Source organism: Rutidosis leptorrhynchoides, chromosome 11 (genome assembly GCF_046630445.1).
Source record: "Rutidosis leptorrhynchoides isolate AG116_Rl617_1_P2 chromosome 11, CSIRO_AGI_Rlap_v1, whole genome shotgun sequence".
Classification (NCBI taxonomy): Eukaryota; Viridiplantae; Streptophyta; class Magnoliopsida; order Asterales; family Asteraceae; genus Rutidosis; species Rutidosis leptorrhynchoides.
In genome coordinates, this window is record NC_092343.1 from 69,291,526 (window position 1) to 69,313,346 (window position 21,821).

Genomic DNA, 21,821 nt, shown 5'->3' on the forward strand with positions numbered 1-21,821 from the left:
GGAAGTATTCTTGATTTTTTAAAACTAGAACTTATAGAATTTATGAAGAACACTTAGAACTTGAAGATAGAACTTGAAGATAGAACTTGAGAGAGATCAATTAGATGAAGAAAATTGAAGAATGAAAGTGTTTTTAGGTGTTTTTGGTCGTTGGTATATGGATTAGATATAAAGGATGTGTAATTTTGTTTACATGTAAATAAGTCATGAATGATTACTAATATTTTTGTAATTTTATGAGATATTTCATGCTAGTTTCCAAATGATAGTTCCCACATGTGTTAGGTGACTCACATGGGATGCTAAGAGCTGATCATTGGAGTGTATATACCAATAGTACATACATCTAAAAGCTGTGTATTGTACGAGTACGAATACGGGTGCATATGAGTAGAATTGTTGACGAAACTGAACGAGGATGTAATTGTAAGCATTTTTGTTAAGTAGAAGTATTTTGATAAGTGTATTGAAATCTTTCAAAAGTGTATGAATACATATTAAAACACTACATGTATATACATTTTAACTGAGTCGTTAAGTCATCGTTAGTCGTTACATGTAAATGTTGATTTGAAACCTTTAAGTTAACGATCATGTTAAATGTTGTTAACCCAATGTTTATTATATCTAATGAGATGTTAAATTATTACATTATCATGATATTATGATATATTAATATATCTTAGTATGATATATATACAGTTAAATGTTGTTACAACGAAAATCGTTACATATATGTCTCGTTTCGAAATCATTAAGTTAGTAGTCTTGTTTTTACTGTAGTTCATTGTTAATACACTTAATGACATGTTTACTTATCATTTATCAAGATTAAACATAGTGTATCAATATCTTAATATGATTCATATGTATTTAGTAAGACGTTGTTATAACGATAATCGTTATATATATCGTTTCGAGTTTCTTAATTCAATAAACTCAATTTTATGCATATAACTCATTGTTAAAATACCTAATAAGATACTTACTTATCATAATATCATGTTAACTATATATATAATCATATATATGTGATCATATAGTTTTTACAAGTTTTAACGTTCGTGAATCACCGGTCAACTTGGGTGGTCAATTGTCTATATGAAACCTATTTCAATTAATCAAGTCTTAACAAGTTTGATTGCTTAACATGTTGGAAATACTTAATTATGTAAATAAAAATTTCATTTAATATATATAAACATGGAAAAGTTCGGGTCACTACAGATACCACTTTGTTCGTGCTAATGATTTTCAACATGGTGATGAAGCTATTTTAACATATAAAGCGGGTTCAGACAACTTTGTTATGTCTCAGTTTGTCAAACATTAGGTTTAGAAGTTTGTTTGTGATTTGAACTTTGTGTGGAAGTTTTTTTGGATGGAAGTTTGTTTGGAAGTTTGTTTCTGTGTTTAAAACATTTGGATGCTGCCACTACTTTTTTATGTGGATGAAATTTGATGTAACTGTCTTATGGCGTTGATTAACAATACTATGTATTTGTGGTTGTTGTTTGTGTTATTTTTGATCAATACTATTTTAATGGTCATCTTTATCTATCAATTTTGTTTATGGTTACAATTAGTTTCGATACACATTGTTACGACTGTACATACAGTTGTATCTGATACATCAAACATAAACATTTCTAAGACATTTCTGATGTTATAAAATGCATCTCAATCACCATATAATACGACTACATATTAATTCTAAATAATTAACAAAATCCATTACTATTTATCATATAATGATCAAACTACCACAATCACACAAAAAAAAAAAAAAAACGTTTGGTCACAACATCCAGGCATACCACATCACAAAGTGGATTTAGTTACAAACATTTACAAAGGATAATTGTGTTTAATATCAACCCAAATAAGATCAGCTTTTAACAACGCCACAATTGTTAAATCACTCGCCTTACATTAGACACAATGAACTTTCTTTCACTTTTCTTGAAGGTGAAAACTGCTTCATCATCTGTTTTGATATTATTCAAGCGCTTAAACTCATACCAACCAGATGATACATATAAATTTGGCTGACGCTTTGTGAAATCTGTTTTCAACCCCCAGATGCATTCAATACCATCTTCATTAACTACAGGAACCTTCATCCCATCTTTCAATTCCCGCAATCCAGCGAATTCTTCTGGTAGTCGCTATGAAAACATAGAGTTGAAAATAGACATAAACAATAATGTATTATTCAGAGTAAATAACTATTAAAACATATGTAAAACCTTAATTGAAATAAAGAAACCTTACAAAAACATTTGCCTTTTTAATGGTCATTTTCACGATAACATCTTTGTTTTCCACACCATCTGTGTCATCATCAGACCAGTCTTCCTCTGATATATCATCATGCTCACTTCCTATTGATGTGTCACTATCGGTAGAATCAGTTGACGAATCATTGACAATTATGTCACTTGATGAAGCCGGTTTGCTGCCAGAGGATTCTCCATGTTCATATGTCTTTGAATTAATAAGTTCCAAGTATTCATTCTCACATCCATCACCAGAGTAAACCATCATCGCTATATGATCTTCATCGATCATGGTTAAGCAAAGCACATCAGACTGATTCAAAGATAGATCATTTACCAATTTGTGAAAACCATTTTTTAAGAATAACTTATTGCCAATACAACTCATTTCCACGTCATATACAGAACCTCCGATGTTTAGTACCTCCAACCTAATTTCTCTATCATAATCCATTGCCTGATTACCAACCCATTTGGTTGGCAACACATGTTAATAATTAAACATGTTTAATATATTAACAACACAGTAAATGTACAATAAATTAGTGTACAAAATATCATACCAGTTCCGAGGCGTTTGGATTCATGTTCATTTTTAACCATGATAGACACGGCGTTGCCGAAGAAAAACGTTCACAGAAATCATCTCTAGCTACGTAATGTTTCACTTCAAATGTGTACTCACCCACATATGCCAACGTTAATATGTCACTTTCTTCAGTTTGGAAATAGTTATTAATTTCTTCCCAGCCATTACTGAAGAACAATTTTGTACCTTTCCAACGCAGTTCAATCCGAATACAATATGTGCATCTTAACTTAAGGCTGAAAGAATCAATAGTACCTAGTGGATCAATATGTCTTCTCACAAATTCTTCTGGTGCTTCTTGATAAATGAATAAATGTTCCGTTAAATGAACATTGAAAAGTTGGATTTAAGCATATGCTGAATAATTTCATAATAGATTATCCTACAAATAAATAGGTGTGTCAATGGTTTACCATTTCCTTCCCATTTGGATCATGAATGACCGTCAGAAAAGTAGGTAGTCTTTTAGAAAAATCCATTCAACTCTTTTATTTGATCAATCAAATTAATACATATTAGTTAATACAAAATTCTATTACATTTATCAATTATAAATTGATACATGAATAAATAATACATCAAACTTAAAATCAATAAAAGAGTATCAATAATGAAAAATGTAGTAAATGATAACGTTTTTGCTTTCTAATCTAATATACTATTCCTCATAATCCCTAATATCACAATAGATTTGAATCTTTTACATCTATACACAATGATGAACTAAGAACCATCAATCATAAAAAATTAATATCATAAACTAAATAACAATGTTTATGATAAACTATTAAAGTAATCTTCAAGTATTATAAAATCGTCCAGGTAGTTGTCTTTAGTTTTGTTATTTATGTAATCTAAAATAATATTTTGTACAACAAACTCATAATACTAACTTTGGTTAGTAAACCCTATTTAAATACCAATTTATACTAATTAAGTCAGGATTTATATATATTAAACACTTATTCTTATCCAACAACTAACATACATGCGACCTATAAAAATATCAAAACAAATAAATCAGTATAACTTTATCTATAAAATGATGATCATGTTTACTTAAATTTAAAATTAGGATCTTTAAATAACCCTAACAGCAATATATATATATATATATATATATATATATATATATATATATTAAACTAATTATTAAATAAACAACTTTCTATAAAAACAAAGCATATACAACTCTTGATTTAACAAATAAAATAGAAAGTGATGGAAAAAAAATTGTTTACTTACAATCAAATGAAGTACAAAGTGATGGAAAAAAAATTTACTTACAGTGAAATTTAATGTCTGTTTGTTTTCCAAAAACACCTTTCAAGAAAGATATTTTTTGCTTCTTAATGTAGGTGTCTTGATATGCGTGTGGTTATAACATTAATTATTACAACAGCGTTAATCTGTTAATCGGTTTTTGTTTAATTTTGAGCTAATTTTATTTTCGCTAAATTTAGGCCCACTAATATTTTAAAACCACAGTTTCAGTTTTGTTTTAGTCCAATATAATAAAGTCCGTAAAAAATATTCCTGTTTATTTTAGTCCAATAAAAAAGGCCCTTTTACTGTGCTTAATTTTTACTATAAAATAAAAAAGGTAGCTGAGATAAAAAAAAACATATGTTTGTTTCCCTTAACTTCTTCAAAATCTTTCGACCTTCGAAAATGGTTTTGTGCTCAAGGACCACAATATACCTCTAAGCATCATCTTCTTTTTATAATTACTTTTTTCCATATCTACTTCGATTTCATACTATCTATAGTATCTGTAAATGTCTTTATTAGTTCGAGATGTTATATTGTTATCTATTTTATTAGATTTGTTAGGGTTTGTAATGGCTATTATGTTAGTTTCTTAATAATTTCCCCATGTTAAATAAATTGCTAATTGATGAATGCATGCATCCTTCCAAGTAGTTAAATCGGCTTTGTAATTTCAATTTTGAAGTATAAATCCGTATATTGTTTTTACATGTGAAAGATACTTCTATCAGACACTTTTAATCCGAATATTGTGTTATTCCAGTCTATATATCTGTTGATAATATTAGCTAAAGAATCTATATATTCTTCTAAATTTGTAAAAATATAAGCTTTAATTTTGAACTTTGTGATGTGTTTTTTATTAAAAAAAAAGATTGTGCTTTTACAAATCTTTATCATTAATAATTATATTATTTAAATTACATTGTAACTTACATATGTTCTTAAAATATAATAATATTTAGTGGAGAAAATTTTTATATTATATACTCAGAACTTGATTGTATAAATTTATTTCATTTAAATTCCTAGACGGATATACTCAACCAATGGAACAAACTTTCTGGCTTCCTTCTTTTATTATCATGTTTCATGGTAATTTTTTAAATAGAAAATTTTACTTATAATGTTATCAAATTTATATAATCACAAGTGCAAATAATACTGTCTAAAACAAAACTAAACGTTAATTTGCAGACTATGCCGCATGATTTTGCAAACAACTACTTCAGGAAAACAAAAACCTCCAAGTTAATGAACATCGTTAATGAATCCGGTTATGAATCTGCACTTGAATTGAAGTGGATAGGAGATGATCTCACTTTTTCAACTGGGTGGAGTCAGATTGTGGAAGATCTTAAGATTACCAAAAAACACATACTGCAATTCACATTACTTGATAGGAAAACATTTGATTTGGCTGTGTTTAATGATGATTTGGTTGAAATTCATGTTCCAGAACATCGACCGCCAATGTTCATTAAATGGTTGCTGGATTGTCATGACCCAAGCATGGTATGTTTATCAATTGCATTTAGGTTTACAGTTACTTAATTTTTTAATCAACCTATATATTATTAACTACATTTATCTTGATTTGTTACACAGCTATTACCTTTAAAGTGGTCTGATAGCACATATCACAATATAGTTCCTCCTTCTGAAGTCTTCCTTAACATCACAACAGTTAATCGTTCGATCATAGAGATCGGTTCTGATGGTGTGCATTTAATGTTTACAACCGGATGGAGAAGTTTTGTGGAAAAAATGAAGCTCCAGCAATTCAGCATTTTGATCTTCAAGCCTGTAGACAATGATAATTTTCTATTTATAAGCTATCTTGGAACTAACCCGCATGATAAACATTCAACCACACCTATGAATGCAGCTTCTACTTCTGTTGTACTAAAACATCAGCACAACGAAGTTCTTTCAACATCTACTGTGGAAGATCGTTTCATCAAGTTTAAAATTCTAAACTCAAGATGCTTTGTATGATTCTTCTCCTTTTAAATTAACTAATTTGCTCAAACTCAATTTCATTAACACGTTTTTATTCTTAATATTTAATTTAATTATAAATTCGAACGAGTTCCACACAGATTTCATTATGATTCCACCTGAGTTTTTATTTGACTTTTTAATTAAAGGTTTTCTAATGTTGTACTTTTTATTTGGTTTTATATAGCGTATTCCACCTGAGTTCTATAAGATTCCCGGAGTTGAAAATGGTGGTTTTGTGGACATTGTTAACGCAGATGGCGTTAAAGTGACGTGGTTCTTCATACCTGTTAAAGGTTCAAAATCACCAAAGTTGAAGATTTCTGGTGGCTGGCTGCCTTTTCTGCAAAAACACAACCTAGGAGTTGGTGATGAATGTGATGTTGTCTACATGCCGAGTAGATCAATATTTGTGCTTAAGAATGTGACAAAGATGGTGAAAATATTAAGTGGACGAAGGAATATTAGTCGGTGAAAACATGATGTTTGTGTTCCTTTTTTATGAAACTGACTCAAAAACATGTCCTAATTTTTTGTCAAATTATCTTACTGACGGTAAGTTAAAACTATGTGATATTAATTTTATTTCGCTACTTATTAAAACTTTTAGTGTGAAGGTATTATTATAATGTTCATGGAATGGTTTAAATTTGTATCATATTTTGATTTTTGGAAATATATTAACCATGTTTTGACCCAGAATACGACTTAATGAATATAACATAAAAATACCATGTTTTTAATAGGTTGTTACAGATCATCATACCGTACATTTAGATTCAAGAAAATTTCATTGTTATACCTTTCTTTTATTGTTCAATTTAAGTGTATTATGGATGGTACATCTTCAAATATATGAAAGAAAATAACGCACAAACTTTTGACAAAATTATAAACAAATGTTAGAACATAATTAATCAACGTTTTTGTATAGTGTATTCTACGTACTTTACAAATTTAGCCCAACACATTCTTTTCGACAATGACCGTCTATATTACTTATTTCGGCTATAATATATGATACTATATAACCTTTGCGACTTATTCACCGTGAAAAACATAAGAGAGAGGTTTTAGTATTAAATGGTTTTATGTAGGCCGATTTGTGAATAACCCATGATTTAAGGGCAACATAAGAGACATGATTGTTTAAACAAAAACCCATACATGTTACAGTTTATTCAATTTTATTGACCTCAAACTAAAAAAACTGAAATTGTAAAACATACAACACATTAGCCATCCACATGACTTTATTTAATCTTTTTATTAATTTTTTTAAATTGTGTAAGTGCATAGGGACGGTACCAAGACTTACTTTTTGAAGTACAATATAGGTGTATCACCATATGTCAAAAGAAAAAATTATTCTTTTTTTTTTAAAAAAAAGCACTCAAGTACACACATCTACCAAGACATTTCAATGTATGTGTGTAGGTTTTTAAAATTTGAAATTTGAAATCAAAGATTCTTAATTCTTTCTCTATAAATTTTAAAATTCAAATGCTAAGATGTACAAACAAATAAAAAAGCCTAAATCTTTCTCTATTCCTCATCTTCTTTTGCAATCACCTTCTTTTTAATATCTAATTTTCTATCTAATTCAAATCAAAATTTCGGGCAGGTTTATTTTTTTTCTCATTTATGTTTCATAAACATTTCTTCATAGTGATTTCTTTTAATGATATTGTAATATCCGGCTTTATGTTTTAGCTTATTAAAAATGTTTAAGATTGAAATGTTCGGCAATCAATTGACTTTTTCCAATGTTTTTTTGACAATATTCAATGTTCTGTTGTCTACTTTCACTCATGTCTCTTTTGAACTTTTATCATAGGTTATACGTATATGATGCAATCCAAAGTGTTCATAAATGTTACTTACAATCCAAAGTGGCGCGAAATTGTTCGTTTCTTGCATAATCAGAATTTCAGATTTAACGACCCATCCTAATCCTCCTGGACGTAGTCATCAACATTTGGTCCCATTGCGATGATCGACTCCAAATAATGTCCTTAACATGAGCAAATGCACAGCGGAAGAATTAATTCGTACCTGAGAATAACATGCTTTAAAATGTCAACATAAAGTTGGTGAGATATAGGTTTTATTGCTAGCAGCGTTATAACTATGGACCACAAGATTTCATATATTTAAACATAATACACTCGCAAGTGTATGTAAAAGTAGTTGAGCACTTGGTAACCATACTTAACATTTAATCATCGCAGCATATTCTTAAATAATCACTACACCGTACCAAGTGTAGTATACAGAAACGAAGTACTGTGCAACCGTTGAAAACTGGTCGTCCAGCCCGGTTGGGGTTGTCAGGCCCGATAGATCTATCAACAGGATTCGCGTTTACATTTCTCATGTAAATATTAGCTACCAAGTATAAAGAAATATGCCATGGTACAACTCAACATAGAATTTATTTTTGATCACTTGTGTCCATAACGTAAATCATAAAATGCATGTATTCTCATCCCAAAATATTTAGAGTTTAAAAGGGACTATATACTCACCATACTGTATTTTGTAGTAAAAATACATATAACATCATTGAACAAGTGTAAGGTTGGCCTCGGATTCACGAACCTATATCGGATATATATATTAATACATATAATTGTAATCGAACAAGTTTATTTATTGTTAATGCTATAATTGTTATTTTAATATTAATAATAATGATAATACTACTAAAGATAAATAAAGTGTTATATGTTTATAATAATAGTAATATTTGTGATAATAATAATAATAATAATAATAATAATAATTATAATTATAATTATAATTATAATTATAATAATAATAATAATTATAATTATAATAATAATAATAATAATAATAATAATTATAAGTGATAAGTAGACTACCTCTCGAAGATCCCTTAAAAATATGCCCAAGTCCGGGTTTGAACCCGCGACGTCCCGCTAACCCGAAAGCATCTTAAAACTTTCTCTAAAAAAAATTGCCCAAGACAGGGCTCGAACCCAAGACCTCTCGCTTACACGAAACACCCCTAAACCATTCGGCTGTTTCTATTTATCTGTTTTAAAACCAAACTAAATATTTATAACCCGATAACCTTTCTGTTCTTTTCTCCTCCTGTTTTCATCTTCTACTTTCATCATTTTCATAATCAAGATCATAGTTATAATTATAATTATATCATAACCATAATCCTAGATCATAACCATATCGAATTTACTCATCTTCATCGCCCACCATCATATCGTCATTATCATTTTATCATTCAACAACTTCGTCAAAATCATGTTCGTTTTTATTATTTCATGTAACATTATCATTATCATGCATCATTAAAGTCACAATTTCAATTTACTTATCATAAATCTATTTCTTAAACAAACAGCTCGATTAACTCTATAATCTGCCCCAACTGCTTCGGCCCAATAGCTGCTGGGTAGTACACAACCCACTCGAGTATTTGGTTATCTACAACCAATAAACAAGTTTGGCCCAAGTAATCACCTTGTGATTGTTTGTATTCCTTTCATTCGACCGAAAAAAATATCTCTAACAACCCATTCCTCGTATACCATATTAATTAGATCCCCACATCACTTTTAGGTAACCTTTTGTCTGCCATAAACTTCAATCAGTGCCATATTTTAAATAATCAAATGAGTTGGTAAAACTTCTAATAATTATGTGGTGGCTCTTCCTTCTCTTCTTAGTTTTTGTAAATTCACGAACTAACAAATATGTGCACTTTTCTCCATCTTCTTTACGTCAAACATTAGTAAGGGAAATAGAAATAAACAGCTACGGTTTCTTATGTTTTTAACAGCGATGATAGAAATTCTTTAATCAAGAATAGAAGAGAAAGAAGGAAGAGAAAAGAGAGATAGGATGGTGTTCTTGGAGATGGGGGTGGCGTAGAGTGGTGAAGATGAGGTGGTTATCGATTAACAGAAGGTGATGCTTAATAAGAAAAGAAGAAACGGAAAAATATATATGCAAGTGGTAGTAACACAAGGTTTGGGTTGTGTTTCATGACGTTCTCGGTTAAAATCCGAAATGAAAGAGAGAGAGAGGTGGTTCGATGATGAATGAGAGTATTCAAGGTGATGAGTGTTGGAACCATGATGGTGATCGATTTTTGTAGGTGATTCAAGGTGGTTGATATGGTGATCTTGGGATGGCGGATATGATGGTCTTGGTGGTTCGAATATGACAGAAAATAAATAAGAATCTGTAGTAGCAGTTAGTAGTTTCCCAAGGTGGTGATGGCGTGTGGTTGTTAATGGAGTTCCGGTGGTGATGGTTGCCGGTGATGTGGTGGCGGTTGGGTTAGTGGTGATGAGTTTTAGGTGGTGATAACGGTGGATGATGAGCCATGGTGTCAGTTTATCGAAGTGGTGGAAGATTGGGATGGTGGTAGGGTCTCGGTTAACAGAAACAACAACAATTCGAGTGGTTTGGTTTGGTTTTCAATGGTTCGGTTTGCAACAATAAAACGGGCAAAGTAGTAATAGGTGGGTTCGTTGGTGGATTGGTTTGTGTTCAACATGGAACATAAATATGTATGCAAGTGTCTTTCCTTTTCCTTCTTGATTATTATGGGGGTTGTGTAATTGATCTACTCTCCATATGTATATGCTTATGTAAATCTATATAATATATAGAGATAATAGTTAGAAGAAACAAAAACAGTAAGTTGATAGTTTTATCAAGTTCACGGGTTTAATGTAAAGTTGGTTAGATAAAGACTCTAGTGGACCACATATCTCTTTTCATTATTATTGATACCTTCTCCGTGATTAAGTTTTGACGTTTCTAATATAAGAACCGTACGACCCTTTATAATTAATCACTCTATTAAATTGCAATCAAATATATATACGTGTCTTTAAAAAAAAAACAACGTCCATACATTTCATAATTATACTAGAAATAATGTAAATGATGTTATGCCATTTAATATTTACTCATTTATATATATATACAATATTAATTATATATAAAAATCATATATATATATATATATATATATGTATATATATATATATATATATATATATTTAATATACATAATTACGTTTTAAATACACGTTGCAAATTATTTATATATCTAACAATCAATATTCCAACTTACGTCAATTAAACAAAGATATAACAGGTTTTAGTATATTGAAAAACGTTTTCGCATGTTTGAAAATAGATCAATCATTTGATATTATCTTTTAATTCCATCTATAATTATATTAAATATATATTGAAACAAATACGTTCATGTAAAGTATTATACATCCAATACTTTGTTTAGGGTTTTCACTTAATAAGTTTATATTATATACATATATCTATATATACCTAAATGTTCGTGAATCGTCAGGCATGGTCAAAGGGTAATTGATTACATGAATATAGATTTCAAAACTTTCGAGACTCAATATTAACAGATTTTGCTTATCGTGTCGGAAACATATAAAGATTAAGGTTTAAATTTGGTCGGAAATTTCCGGGTCATTACAGTACCTACCCGTTAAAGAAATTTCGTCCCCGAAATTTGATAGAGGTCATCATAGATAACAATAGGAATGTTTTCATGACGAATATAAGGCGAATATGGAGTTTTATCATTATTGAGTAATATGGATAAAACATTTCGATTACGTGAAGAGTACGAGTGAAGCTATCACAAAAGAGTGAAAAGCTTCGTCTTAGCTTTTGACATAGTCATGGTGGATTTCGGAATTCAAGGAATTTAAGGAAATCTTCTAATCAGCAATAAAATGTAATAGCATGACTTATTAGCAACGTTGGAATTACGTAAGAACAGAAATATCAAGGAAATATTTCCGTGATATGCTTAGAAATTAAGTAGAATGAAAGAGTCGTGTAACATGGCACATGATGATGGTACTGTGAATCATCACATTCCATTAGAAACTCAACATGACTTACTGTAATATAATGACGTTGATCAAGTGTCATTATATTATACTAATTCATGCATCAGTTCCCAACACTGCTTCAAAACATTCATATTTTAAACTCAGAGGTTGCAGAATTTAGAAACTAACACAGTTTCTTTTATGTTGTAACACAGATTTTACGGAGGGATAAATGATCTCACATAAGAATAGTTATGATAATATCTCCAGAAATATCGAGGATATTTATAATGAAAGATATGATGGTATCTTAGAATGTTCAAGATATGATAATAAAGAATATTTGTTTGTGAAGGTTTAGAATGAAGAGTAGGGTTCTTACTAAGGGTTTAAGCAGGTACTGAATCATTTGGATCCTTTGAAGTCAAACTTATTCTTTGTGATTTGTCCACGGCTTTCTTCATAGTTTCGCATAATCCTCTTTTCGGTACTAAATTTTCTATTGAGCGTTTCCAACACTCCATTCTTTTATCATCAACTTTTGGCCATTAAGACCATCTACAACATGCTGCTTCGTCAGCATTTTCAAAGTTAACAGATCTGGGTCATCGGTTATCAAACCGAGGTAGTTTCAAGAGAATTGTGTTTTTAGATGATTAAACGCTGATGGTGATATGGTGGAATATAAAAGGTTCTCTGGTAACAATAAATGAGCATGCAGATATACATCAAGATGTTAATATGGTTGTTTCGAACGAAAAGTCGAAGTTGACTTGCTGGAGCTGTGACAAAATTTGGCTGATTTGGAAAGACATTGTAAGGTTGTTTTTGCTAATAACTGATAAGGGATTCACGCGGTTACGTGTTAAGCTATGATTTTGGGTTCGAGAATTTTTCAGGTACAAGACTTCGGGTAATGTGTGGTTGGTTCACTCTTCTCAATTGAGGTGTTTTCAAGAATCATGAAAAGATTTGAACGCGGATTGTAATTGTCGAGATACAAATGAAATCAAGTGGCAAACTTGAAGAATTGTTTAGTTTCATATGTTATAATCAATATTTTAATTCATTTTAATTGTCCAAAGTTAGTAGTCCAATAGTCCAATTGTCCAATAGTCCAATGAATTCATATATAATTAATTAATACATATCGTGACCCGTGTACCGGTCTCAGTATTGATCACAACTCAAACCATATATATATTTTAGAATTAACTCCAACCCTGTATAGCCAACTCCCACATTCACATATAGAGTGTCCATGGTTGTTCCGAAATATATATATAGATGGGTCGATATGATAGATCAAAACCTTGTATACGTGTCCCGTTATTTAAAGTGCGTAAAATAAATAAATATATTTCATGACCCGTGTACAACGTATTGTCTCAGAATTAATCCGACGTATTGTGTACATGCGTCCCGATTTAAAATGCGTAAAAGTAAATAACAAAAATAAAATTGCGATAATTAAATTGCGATAAAATGTAATACGGAATTAACAGTTAGCTGGGAACAGTTAGCTAGGAGCAGTTAGCGTGGAATCTTAACAATATTTCAATTTATTAGTTCATTTGTTTCTAACAAACTTTTATCATGTCCAATGTTTTCTTCATTATGCCACTTGTTGGATTCTAATAGGTCAAAATCCAAAATATGTAATTTGAATGGAAATGATTGTTCTGCGGTGAACGGATACGTATATCGGTGGTTGTAAGTAGGATAGTAAATGACTGTTGAATCAGATTTGAAGAATGTACAGTGTAACTTATTAATGTGAAATCTAAATATTCCTTGGGTACTACCTACCCGTTAAAATATTTTCATCATTAACAGTTTGTACGAAAGAATTCTTAATTACAATCTTTATGAAAATATACTTGCATATATGTTTTTTTCCGGATGTAATCATGGATTTAATGAGTCAATAAGATATTAAACTAATTTGATTTATCGCTAATGCTAGATTATATAATCTCTAAAACTTTAGAAATTACATATTCGCCATGTCGAGTGAAGATGAATGATGTAGAATGATATGTAAAGCGAAGATAATCGATGTAGAACAATATGTAGAACGAAGATCATACTCAAAGTACAGATGGTGATATTGAAGCGTGTGAGGTTGATATCCGAGGTACAGATTGTGATGTTGAGGTTTACGATGCGGTTGTGGTTGAGGGTAGTAAGGGTACTGTTGGCGTTGATGATGGTGGTGCTAATTATGCGGCTGGTGCTGCTGCTGGTGTTTGTAACCTTCGCACCATGTTCTCTAAAGCCGTCACGCGAGCGCGTAGTTCGTTAACTTCTGCTAGTACACCGGGATGATTGGCGGTTGGAGCGAGCGAATGAACAAGATTCGAAATATGAGATAGTATATAATCGTGACGAGAGACTCTAGAAATAAGAGAGAAAATGGTTTCTCGAACAGGTTCGCCGGTAAGTGCTTCAGGTTCATCGTCAAGAGGACAATGTGGTGGATGAAATGGATCACCTTCTTCTTGTCTCCAGTGATTTAGTATATTACGAACCCATCCCCAATTCATCCAGAATAGATGATGGAAAATTGGTTGATCCATTCCGGTCACACTGTTGTCGGAGCTCGAGTGAGAATCCATATCGGAATAGTTGTCAGGATCGGAGGAATTTGAACTAGATGCGGAATCCATCTTGTATAATCGGGGAAATGAATTTTTGGTATGGGATAGATTATAGAAGTTAGATTTCGTACTCTTCAATACATAATTTAAATATGTATATATAATACCAAAATCCCATAAATTACGGAGAATCTTAGAAAAGATGTCAGTCAAAAGTAACAATAACAGATACGCTAAGATATGAGTTTTGTCTTTACACTATCGATGCACTAAATGCAGTAAGACGTGTCTAGACTTAAGAATAATAAGCAGGCAATTTCCTAAGGATGATAAGCAGATGATTTTCGACTAGAATTGATAAGCAAAACTTTTGACATGCAAACACGGTCGAAGTCCAGACTCACTAATGTATCCTATCAACTACCAGTTAGACACATTAATGCAAGGCCTGGTTCGCTAAGACCACCGCTATGATACCAACTTTAACGACCCGTCCTAATCCTCCTGGACGTAGTCATCAACATTTGGTCCCATTGCGATGATCGACTCCAAATAATGTCCTTAACATGAGCAAATGCACAGCGGAAGAATTAATTCGTACCTGAGAATAACATGCTTTAAAACATCAACATAAAGTTGGTGAGATATAGGTTTTATTGCTAGCAGCGTTATAACTATGGACCACAAGATTTCATATATTTAAACATAATACACTCGCAAGTGTATGTAAAAGTAGTTGAGCACTTGGTAACCGTACTTAACATTTAAATCATCGCAGCATATTCTTAAATAATCCGTACCAAGTGTAGTATACAGAAACGAAGTACTGTGCAACCGTTGAAAACTGGTCGTCCAGCCCGGTTGGGGTTGTCAGGCCCGATAGATCTATCAATAGGATTCGCGTTTACATTTCTCATGTAATTATTAGATACCAAGTATAAAGAAATATGCCATGGTACAACTCAACATAGAATTTATTTTTGATCACTTGTGTCCATAACGTAAATCATAAAATGCATGTATTCTCATCCCAAAATATTTAGAGTTTAAAAGGGACTATATACTCACCATACTGTATTTTGTAGTTAAAATACATATAACATCATTGAACAAGTGTAAGGTTGGCCTCGGATTCACGAACCTATATCGGATATATATATTAATACATATAATTGTAATCGAACAAGTTTATTTATTGTTAATGCTATAATTGTTATTTTAATATTATTAATAATGATAATACTACTAAAGATAAATAAAGTGTTATATGTTTATAATAATAGTAATATTTGTGATAATAATAATAATGTTAATGATAATAATAATAATAATAATAATAATAATAATAATAATAATAATAATAATAATAATAATAATTATAATAATTATAATAATAATTATTATTATTATTATTATTATAAGTGATAAGTAGACTACCTCTCGAAGATCCCTTAAAAATATGCCCAAGTCCGGGTTTGAACCCGCGACGTCCCGCTAACCCGAAAGCATCTTAAAACTTTCTCTAAAAAAAATGGCCCAAGACAGGGCTCGAACCCAAGACCTCTCGCTTACACGAAACACCCCTAAACCATTCGGCTATTTCTATTTATCTGTTTTAAAACCAAACTAAATATTTATAACCCGATAACCTTTCTGTTCTTTTCTCCTCCTGTTTTCATCTTCTACTTTCATCATTTTCATAATCAAGATCATAGTTATAATTATAATTATATCATAACCATAATCCTAGATCATAACCATATCGAATTTACTCATCTTCATCGCCCACCATCGTATCGTCATCATCATTTTATCATTCAACAACTTCGTCAAAATCATGTTCGTTTTTATTATTTCATGTAACATTATCATTATCATGCATCATTAAAGTCACAATTTCAATTTACTTATCATAAATCTATTTCTTAAACAAACAGCTCGATTAACTCTATAATCTGCCCCAACTGCTTCGGCCCAACAGCTGCTGGGTAGTACACAACCCACTCGAGTATTTGGTTATCTACAACCAATAAACAAGTTTGGCCCAAGTAATCACCTTGTGATTGTTTTTGTTCCTTTCATTCGACCGAAAAAAAATATCTCTAACAACCCATTCCTCGTATACCATATTAATTAGATCCCCACATCACTTTTAGGTAACCTTTTGTCTGCCATAAACTTCAATCAGTGCCATATTTTAAATAATCAAATGAGTTGGTAAAACTTCTAATAATTATGTGGTGGCTCTTCCTTCTCTTCTTAGTTTTTGTAAATTCACGAACTAACAAATATGTGCACTTTTCTCCATCTTCTTTACGTCAAACATTAGTAAGGGAAATAGAAATAAACAGGTACGTTTCTTATGTTTTTAACAGCGATGATAGAAATTCTTTAATCAAGAATAGAAGAGAAAGAAGGAAGAGAAAAGAGAGATAGGATGGTGTTCTTGGAGATGGGGGTGGCGTAGAGTGGTGAAGATGAGGTGGTTATCGATTAACAGAAGGTGATGCTTAATAAGAAAAGAAGAAACGGAAAAATATATATGCAAGTGGTAGTAACACAAGGTTTGGGTTGTGTTTCATGACGTTCTCGGTTAAAATTCGAAATGAAAGAGAGAGAGAGGTGGTTCGATGATGAATGAGAGTATTCAAGGTGATGAGTGTTGGAACCATGATGGTGATCGATTTTTGTTGGTGATTCAAGGTGGTTGATATGGTGATCTTGGGATGGCGGATATGATGGTCTTGGTGGTTCGAATATGACAGAAAATAAATAAGAATCTGCAGTAGCAGTTAGTAGTTTCCCAAGGTGGTGATGGCGTGTGGTTGTTAATGGAGGTCCGGTGGTGATGGTTGCCAGTGATGTGGTGGCGGTTGGGTTAGTGGTGATGAGTTTTAGGTGGTGATAACGGTGGATGATGAGCCATGGTGTCGGTTTATCAAAGTGGTGGAAGATTGGGATGGTGGTAGGGTCTCGGTTAACAGAAACAACAACAATTCGAGTGGTTTGGTTTGGTTTTCAATGGTTCGGTTTGCAACAATAAAACGGGCAAAGTAGTAACAGGTGGGTTCGTTGGTGGATTGGTTTGTGTTCAACATGGAACATAAATATGTATGCAAGTGTCTTTCCTTTTCCTTCTTGATTATTATGGGGGTTGTGTAATTGATCTACTCTCCATATGTATATGCTTATGTAAATCTATATAATATATAGAGATAATAGTTAGAAGAAACAAAAATAGTAAGTTGATAGTTTTATCAAGTTCACGGGTTTAATGTAAAGTTGGTTAGATAAAGACTCTAGTGGACCACATATCTCTTTTCATTATTATTGATACCTTCTCCGTGATTAAGTTTTGATGTTTCTAATATAAGAACCGTACGACCCTTTATAATTAATCACTCTATTAAATTGCAATCAAATATATATACGTGTCTTTAAAAAAAAACAACGTCCATACATTTCATAATTATACTAGAAATAATGTAAATGATGTTATGCCATTTAATATTTACTCATTTATATATATATACAATATTAATTATATATAAAAATCATATATATATATATATTTAATATACATAATTACGTTTTAAATACACATTGCAAATTATTTATATATCTAACAATCAATATTCCAACTTAAGTCAATTAAACAAAGATATAACAGGTTTTAGTATATTGAAAAACGTTTTCGCATGTTTGAAAATAGATCAATCATTTGATATTATCTTTTAATTCCATCTATAATTATATTAAATATATATTGAAACAAATACGTTCATGTAAAGTATTATACATCCAATACTTTGTTTAGGGTTTTCACTTAATAAGTTTATATTATATACATATATCTATATATACCTAAATGTTCGTGAATTGTCAAGCATGGTCAAAGGGTAATTGATTACATGAATATAGATTTCAAAACTTTCGAGACTCAATATTAACAAATTTTGCTTATCGTGTCGGAAACATATAAAGATTAAGGTTTAAATTTGGTCGGAAATTTCCGGGTCATTACATCAGACCCGAAGACATCACCAAAAAATTGTGTTGGCTATTTGAAATGAAGTTAAAAAGTATGATACAAGACTTCAAAGAGAATAATGTCTTTGGCGAGGTTGAAAAAGGTATTTTCAATGAATATCTTCATATTCCTTAATTGTATATTGACTTAAACTATAACTTTTTTTAATAGAAGTCTAATCATTTAACTTTTTCACTGCAGTTGTTTACACAACTGAATTTCACGAATGTGGATTCCCACATGCACACATTTGTCTCTTTTTGAAGTCTATTGAACATTAAGACGGCATGTTATCAGGAACGGCCAGATCGTGTTCTTAGTGATAAAGTATTTTAAATCATTAATGATACGATCATGTAGTTTTTGCAACTATAGAAAAATTAACGTCCAGGACAATCACTATCACGTGTCGGTTTATTTCTTCCAGTACCGGTGTTTAGTCATGGACAACTATACGTTGCACTATCTCGGGTTACTAATTGCCAGGGAATCAAGATATTAATCTTAGACAAGGATAACAAAGTATCAAACACAAGTAAAAATGTGGTATACAAAAAAGTCTTGCAACACTTATAGACTTAATTGAATAAATGTTTCAAAAAATTTCCATTGGTATGATATTTTTGAACTATTATGTATGTATAATGTTTTTTTACAAATATTTAAATAATGTAAAATTATTATGATTTCCACCAAGTATTATCTAATTTTTAAAGATGTTTCATTCATATCAGATATTTGTCAAAAATTTTATATGTTGTGACAACCCGGAAATTTTTGACCAAATTTAAACTTTATCTTTAAATGATTTAATGTTTTCGACACGATAAGCAAAGTCTGTAATGTTGAGTCACGAAAGTTTTGGAACTATATTCATGTAATCAATTATTCTTTGACTGTTCTCGAAGATTCACGAACAATATATATATATAACTTAATGTGCATATATATATATATATATATATATATATATATATATATATATATATATATATATATATATATATATATATATATATATGATTTCAAGTTATTTAGTAAACGATAGTAACATTCGATTATTGATTCGATTGATATTTAGATAATTTAACTAAAACGTTTAAGATGAACCAGTAAAACACTAATTTACTACAGTATTTTCGAATTGCTACAATACCCGAAAAGCTACAGTGTTTTCGAAAATCACTGTTTGAGCAAACCATGAAGGAGGCTGTGGACAAATCACAAAGACTAAACCTACCTTCAAAGAATCCAAATGATTTAGTATCTGCTGAAGTCATTAGCGAATACCTTGCTCCTGACTCTAAATCTTTACGGAAAAATCTTCTTCATTATCCTTTGATATTAGAAATTCTAAGATATCATCATATCTTTCATTATAAATATCCTCGATATTTCTGAAGATATTTTCATAACTATTCTTATCTGAAATCATTTATCTCTCTGCGCTATCTGTATTACATCATAAAAGAAACTATTTTAGTTTCTAAATCCTGAAAATTTCAAAAAAATGGATATTTTTTAAGTAGTGTTGGGAATTGAAGCATGAGTTAGTATAATATAATGACATTTGATTAACGTGATTATATTACAGTAAGTCATGCTGAGTTTCTAATGGAACGTGATAAAGGTTCACAGATCATACACTCATCATGAACCATGTTACATAACTCTTTCATTCTACATAACCTCTAAATATATCAAGAAAATATTAAAGTATGAGTTGAAGGAGAAAGAATAGAAGGTGAGCTGTGGAAATAAAGAAACGAATGGAGTGGATTTATAGCAAAAAAAATCCGACAGAGTAATCATGACAGGTTATCATATTTAATCAAAGAAGATCCTAATTTCCTTAATTACCGAAGAATCAAATCTTATTATGAAGATTTTCTCTAAATCCCTTGAACTCCGAAAATCAATCCTATCTATGTCAAAAGATATGACGAATCTATATTTATTCATTTCACTCTTTTGTGATAACTTCACTCGTACTCTTCACAAAATTGAATTGTTTTATCTATATTACTCAATGATGATAAAACTCTAATTTTCAACTCGTATGAGTCATGAAAATATACTTATTGTCATCCATGACCATCCCAACCAAATTTCAGGACGAAATTTCTTTAACGGGTAGGTACTGTGACAACCCGAAAATATTTGGCCAAATTTAAACTTTATCTTTAAATGATTTAATATTTTCGACATGATAAGCAAAGTCTGTAATGTTGAGTCACGAAAGTTTTGGAACTATATTCATGTAATCAATTATTCTTTGACTGTTCTCGAAGATTCACAAACAATATATATATATATATATATATATATATATATATATATATATATATATATATATATATATATATATATATATATATATATATATATATATGATTTCAAGTTATTTAGTAAACAATAGTAACATTCAATTATTGATTCGATTGATATTTAGATAAGTTAACTAAAACGTTTAAGATGAACCAGTAAATCACTAATTTGCTACAGTATTTTCGAATTGCTACGGTACCGGAAAAGCTACAGTGTTTTCGAAAATCACTATTTGCTACAGTAACTTTGCTACAGTAAAACACTATTTCAAAATGAAAATGTATATATGTATATGTATATACTACGTGTCACGACCCTACTTTTTCCGTTATCTTTTTCCGTTAAATTATTTAACGACCGTTAACTGTTAGTGTGCCACGTCATTTCCATGACCTATATTATTATTTTTGTAATAATATATATATAATAATTATTATGTGTTATGTGGATATATGTATTCATATTTTAATTTATACGTTTCTACGTTCCGCGGATTTCCATCCGGCGAATCTTTTCGGTTTTTAAACCAACGGTCGAGCTTTCGGGATTTTTAAATCCTAAATATTTTAAATATGATATTTTAAGGTCATATTATTAGTAGGTGTATTTATATTTATTTTTCGTCGCGCGTTCGTTATCTTTCCGGATTTTAAATCGCGTAAGTGCGTTTTCGCGTTTCGGGCTTCGTACGGGATCTCGGGCCACAAGGATTTCATCATTTAGCAAGACGGGCTAGTGGGGCCCACTCCCCACCTCCCATTCGGCCGAAACTCCCACAAGGGAGGGAGTATTACTCCCTAAATTTTCTATTTTTGATATTTATCATTCCATTCCAATTTAATTAAAACCTAA